This window comes from Jaculus jaculus, chromosome 18 (genome assembly GCF_020740685.1).
Source record: "Jaculus jaculus isolate mJacJac1 chromosome 18, mJacJac1.mat.Y.cur, whole genome shotgun sequence".
NCBI lineage: Eukaryota > Metazoa > Chordata > Mammalia > Rodentia > Dipodidae > Jaculus > Jaculus jaculus.
Genome location: NC_059119.1, coordinates 52,280,877 through 52,286,856, shown reverse-complemented (window position 1 = coordinate 52,286,856; position 5,980 = coordinate 52,280,877). Strand labels below are relative to the sequence as shown.

General features: G+C 40.7%; 1 pseudogene; it reads right to left on the bottom strand.

Annotated features, from left to right (window-relative positions):
- Nucleotides 1-5,495: 5,495 nt before the first annotated feature.
- LOC123455908 lies at nt 5,496-5,644 on the bottom strand (annotated as a pseudogene).
- Nucleotides 5,645-5,980: the final 336 nt, after the last annotated feature.

Here is a 5,980-nt window from a genome sequence, read left to right as displayed (position 1 = left end):
CTCAGGAAAACAGAGCATTAGGCACAGTGGTAGGATTGATATCTTTTTCAGATCACTTATCAGTACTTCACTTCTTGATTAGTGAATAATTTTTTATCTTATGAACATGCCCCATTTTTATGCATTCATACATCAATGACATTTGGCAATTGTGAACTTTCCTACACAAGTTTCTTTTTAATGTTTTCTGGGGATGGAATATTATACATAGTAATGGGTTTTGTTATGACATTTTCATTTATATAAATACATACACATTTATGCAATATTCATAAATTATAATATATTCATGTTAAACTTTATCTTATTTACTCTCCCCACAGCCATCTCCTAGTCCTCCTTGTGCCCTTGGCTGGGTCCATTTCTTCAGACACATGGGGCCTCCTTTACTTCTTCATTATTAATAGAAACTTTGTATAGTCAGAGTATGTGTTTATACAGTCATTTCCTTCTCCCAGCCTCCAACCCACTGAGGACCTTCCTCAGCCTGGGCTTGTAGGTTATGAGATGTGAGAGCGCCAGTCAGTCATTGCAGGGGGCGAGGGCAGTACCTCTGGACGTTCCCTTCCACTCTGTGGCTCTTAGAAACTTTTAGCACCCACTTCCACAAAATTCCCTGAGCTATAGTAGGTATGTTTTAAGTCTAAATTCCCTGAGCCACAGTAGGTATGTTTTGAGTCTACATTAGTGTTGTGCTCTCAGCAGGTCTGGATTTCCGCCTTTGTATATTCTGAGTGTCCTCAGTGTCTGTCTCCATCACCCTAGTGATGGTTATCAGCCTCTCCACGGAAGCAGAGAGTCATGCTTGTTTGGCCAGGTCCTCTGTGGTTTCACCTGGGCCAAGGTTGATATGCCAGGGGTGGTTTAGCTCCTCTGTTCTCACTGCATTCTGAAAAAGAAAACCCTGATTCTTCAATGGACAATGAGCTCAGCATAAGTTAAATGGAATTTTGATGGATGTGGCCTTTATTTTGGCCAAAGACTACTGGGAGCTACTCATTGGAGTCCATGAAAAACATAGGCCTCCATAGCATTCCGACTTGGCTCCAAGTTCCAACTAGGGGTTCCTTTCCAGTGAGCGGCTCTCTTAGCCAATCAGAGAGCCATTGGTTACCCATACTAGGTGCCACTATTGCACAGGTGTGTACATCTTGTCAGCCAGGTTGCTTTAATTTCACAGTGTGCCCTGGTAGCACACAGGGTTGGCTTTTTCCCCCAACTGCTCAGCTAGTGCTTTCCAGCACGGTACGGGAAGACCCTCTGGGAAGTGGTCTGCTGTCACATCCCAGCCAGTTCTCTTGATGTTGTCTATCAGCAGTACGCAGTGTCTTGACCTGCAATAGGGTCTTTTACCTCAGACAGGTAATCAAGTGCTTTGACAGAAGCCTGTCTTGTTTTGGGGACCCCGTAGGTATCTCCAATCAATAGCTCAATGTGGGTTGTAACCAACTTCTGGTCCTGGGAGTTGCAAGCCAGAGCCAAATGTTTTTAGGGTTAGACTTCATTCTACCCTCTCCAGGGCCGTTTATACCAGATAATCCCTGCCTACTTCTATTGACTGTTTGATATAGGGACATATGTTTTAGGGTTAGGCTTCGTTCTACCCTCTCCAGAGCCCTTTATACCAGATAATCCCTGCCTACTCCTATTGGCCGTTATGTTTTTTAGTCTGCTACAGCACTAATTCACTTTGCATTTTCTTTTGTGTGCATCAATCCCCACCCTCCAATTCCTCTTCCCCCAAACACTTCCATGTAGTTTATTGAGGTTCGTTGTTTGACTATTCTGTGTGGAATTTTTCCTGAAGTATTCTCTGCAGGTTTGGTTTTCTGTTCATATAATCATAGAGCCAGATTTTTGTCATGGAAAGTTTTCCATTCACCATCTATTATGAGGGATACTTTCACTGGGTACAGTACCTTGGGTTTTAAGCCATAGTTTATTTTTTTGTCGTTGTTGTTGTTGTTTGTTTGTTTTTAAGGCTTTGAAGTGCTCCATCCCAAGCCCTTCTGGCTTTCATGGTTTCCTTTATAAAATCTGAGGTAATTCTGATGGTATTGCCTTTGTACGTAATGAGTTGTTTCTCTCTTGCTGCTTTTAATGCTCTCTTTGTTTTCATTGTTTAGAGTTTTAACTATGATATACCTTGGAGAATTTGTTCTTTGGTCCTATCTGTTTAGTGTTCTGTGAGCTTGTTATACGTGGATGGCCCCCTCTTTTGTGAGATTGGGAATTTTTTTTTCAATAATTTTCATGAATATGTTTTCAATGCCACTGGCCTGGATTTCTTCTCCTTCTGCTCTACCCATGATCTGGATGTTGGGTTGTTTTGGGGGGTATCCCACACTTCCTTCATTCTGTTCACATGATTTTTTTTTTTTTTTGAACTTAGCAAAGATTTTGGACTCCTGGTCAATTTCTTCTTTCTTGTCTTCCATATCAAAGGTTCTGTCTTCCCCATGATTGACTATGTTAGTGAGGACTTCTAGAGAGGCCGTCAAAAGCTCTATTTGATTTCTGTTTTGTGTGGTGTTTTTCCTCATCATGTCCATTTCTTTTGTGAGGTCCAATTTCAGGTCAGGGTTTGATTTTCTCTATGCTTCCTGGAATTCATTCTTGTGTTTGATCAGGTCTTCATTAAGCTCCTTATCAGCCTTTATTTGTTGACTCACCTTCAGTTCATAATACCTCTCTTGTGATGTCTCACTGGCCTTCCCCAATAAAGTTAAGCTTAGCGATGTTAAGTTAAGCTTAGTGATGAAGGCCGTGTGCATTTCTTTTTTGTGACTTTTGGTTTTTAGCAATTCAGATTCTGCTGTCTGTGTGTTTTCACTGGGGCTTCCATTGTGGGTCTAGAGACCCTTGGCAGAGATATCACTCTCTCAGTTTTTTGACTTTTTTTTTTTTTTGCTTGGGATCCACCCATCTCAGAGTAAAAGTCTTTTTTTTTTTTTTTTTTAAGGAGGAAGCAAGTAGTATTTACCCTTGTAGGAACTTCATTGAGTGTTCTGTTTTAGGGTTGAACTAGATGTGAGTGGGACAGGGTTATAAATACAGATTCACAGGCTGTGGAGGTTGCAAATGCACCAGCAGGTCTGGGCTGGTAGCTGATGTGAAAGCTGGTTTGGAGGTCTGGAAACTCTTCAGCCCATGGTCACAGGTGAGCCATGGCTGGGGGGGGGGGGGGGGCTCAAGAGCAGTAACACTTGCCCTTACTTCCTCACTGTAGCCCAGCTGAGCAGGTTGTGGAGGTGCCCCTATGTCCCCCCCCCCCCCAGCTTGCCAGATAGCCCTGTGCTCCTCACGTGGGGCAGGACAGAGGTACCAAGGAGGCAGCAGTGGAGCCCGTTGGGGAATGTAGGTGGCAGGCAGAGACAGGAATGATGGAGCCAGTCTCCACAGATAAGGCTTGATGGAGGGTGCTTGGAGGTGGCTGTGTGGAGGCGTCAATCTAACAAAGGTGACCAGGGCAGGAAAGGGGGAATATGGAGGCAGCCAGAGGCATGGCTTGGCATCTATCAGAGGAAGCGGGCAAGGCCAGGTGTAGGTTTCCCTGTGTCTACTAGCTCGGAATGAGACCAGAATAATTTCCCCAGAGGTTCCCTGCATCCAGTGAACACTTCCCCTGTGGCTACCTCTTGCCAGCCAGCAGGCTTTCTCCCTCTATTAATTCTTTTTTACAGGTAAGACATAACCCAAAACTTGGGGTTCATAATTCTGAATTACTTCTAGGTCTGTCATAGGAAGCAGGGTGCAACTTTCTTAAACATGATAGAGTGCACCAGGTGGTAGAATTGAAGACAATATATAACTTACAGAAAAAAAAATATTTTCTTACCTGACAAATGTCATTTTTTCATCTTGACCTTCTATATATGACCCTGTGCAAAGTAGCCCAACAAAAGTTTTTTACACTCTTGGAAATGTTCTATAATATTAACCCTGAGGTATGTGGGTAATGTGACTGATAAACTATCTCTGAGAAATAGCAGTGAATTCTTATGGCTGTATCTTAAATCTGATACCAGCAATACAAGCCTGAAGAAACTTTTACATAATCCTTCCCAGAAAATTCCTATTTTCCATATATAGTTTAAAATTTATATTCATTCTTAGTTCAATGTTTCTAATGAACTAGAAATTGAAGAAGAATGGACATGTTCTATATTTTAATGACAACCTCATAGAGGAAACATAATGTATACAAAAGACTACTTTTAATAATTTTAATTTTACATTGGGTTCATTGCTTATCCCTTTTTATTTTTTTATTTATTTTTATTTATTTATTTGAGAACAACAGACAGAGGGAGAGAGAGAGAGAATATAGGCATGCCAGAGCCTTCAGCCACTGCAAACAAACTACAGACACATGGGCCACCTTGTGCATCTGGCTTACATGGGTCCTGGGGAATTGAGCCTTGAACCAGGGTCCTTAGGCTTCATAGGCAAGTGCTTAACTGCTAAGTCATCTCTCCAGCCCCTGCTCATCTCTTTGTATTATAAGGAAAACAATGTGGAAAAAGTGAGATAAATATGATAATGATAAAAAACTCTGTCAGATTATTTTCTTTTGAGATCACATAGGTAGCCAATGTTAAAGACAATACTGTTTACATTCATTAAAATTTTTGTGGAGAGTTTTGATGTGATAAATAGTGTCTAGGCTCTCAGTGCATAGTATCTATTGACTAACTTAATAACTACATATTTTTTATATTTATTTATTTATTTGACAGAGAAAGAGGGAGAGAGAGAGAATGGACATACCAGGGTCTCCAGCCACTGCAAGCAAACTCCAGATATGTGTGCTCCTTTGTGCATCTGGCTAACGTGGGTCCTGGGGAATTGAACCTGGGTCCTTTGGCTTTGCAGGCAAATGCCTTAACTGCTAAGCCATTCTTCCAGCCCAATAGCTACATATATATTTTTAATTTTTTCCAATTATGACTTGGATATTTATTTAAAATTGCAACTTTGGTATGGTCTTTGAGCATTCTTCAAATAAAATTTTACTTTATTATCAAACATGGAAAGCCTCCTGAGTGGGAAAAAAAAATGGATGAGGCAAGCACTCTGAGTAGAAGAATGAAAATTCTCAGAGCCATTTCTTTTATTCTGTAGGTTCAATAGCATAAAATAGATGACAAAGACCACCTTTAGTTATGAATGTTTTTAACTGCAGGGGCTTTGAATTTTTCACTATTTTCCCAGAATGATTGAAAATATGCCAAGCTCAGTCAACAAGTTAATAAATAGATAAATGAGGTATTTTAATTTAAAAATACAATAATTCAACATGCAATTCATGTAGCTAAATCACAATAACTGGTATAAGAAAAACAAATAGGGTGGAGCAGTCTAGTGATTGTCTGGAGCACTTTAGCTCCTTGTCCTTATCAGCGATGAGTCACAGGAAATCTTCACAGAAGATCCAATTGTGATTGCCATCCTTCCCTTTTGTTTTTTTCTTTTCTTGTGCTTTATTTTCCTCCCAAGGGAGAGCACAAACACAGTCCCCCACTACCACAAATTATGAGTTGAGTTTCCCACATTTGGGGAAATCATAGAAGTCAGCACGTCCGGAGTGCAATGGATAAGCTTTGCCCTTGGGAAAACCACGTTGGTGATCATAGGTAAGTATTCCCTTCCTTCTTTATTTAGCCATGCAGTCCCAACTCCCAATCCTGTGCTTTTTTTTTTTTAAATTTTGTTCTTTCATTTGGTTGAGTTTGGGTCTATTCTTGTGTCTCACTGGCAGCTTTTTCCAGCATGACTGTCCAATACATCTAAGTAGATACTCTCAACTTCTTGAGTGTCCTGACCATATCTAAAATGAAGTTGATTTGCTGTCACTAACTTTTTTTATTTTTGAATATCAGTGCATTCATCCCCTCCGGACCATTTACATTAGGTTCAGTGGGTCATCAAGACACTTGTTGATTCTTAAGAATGCATTGCATGCCTGTTTGGCACTTCT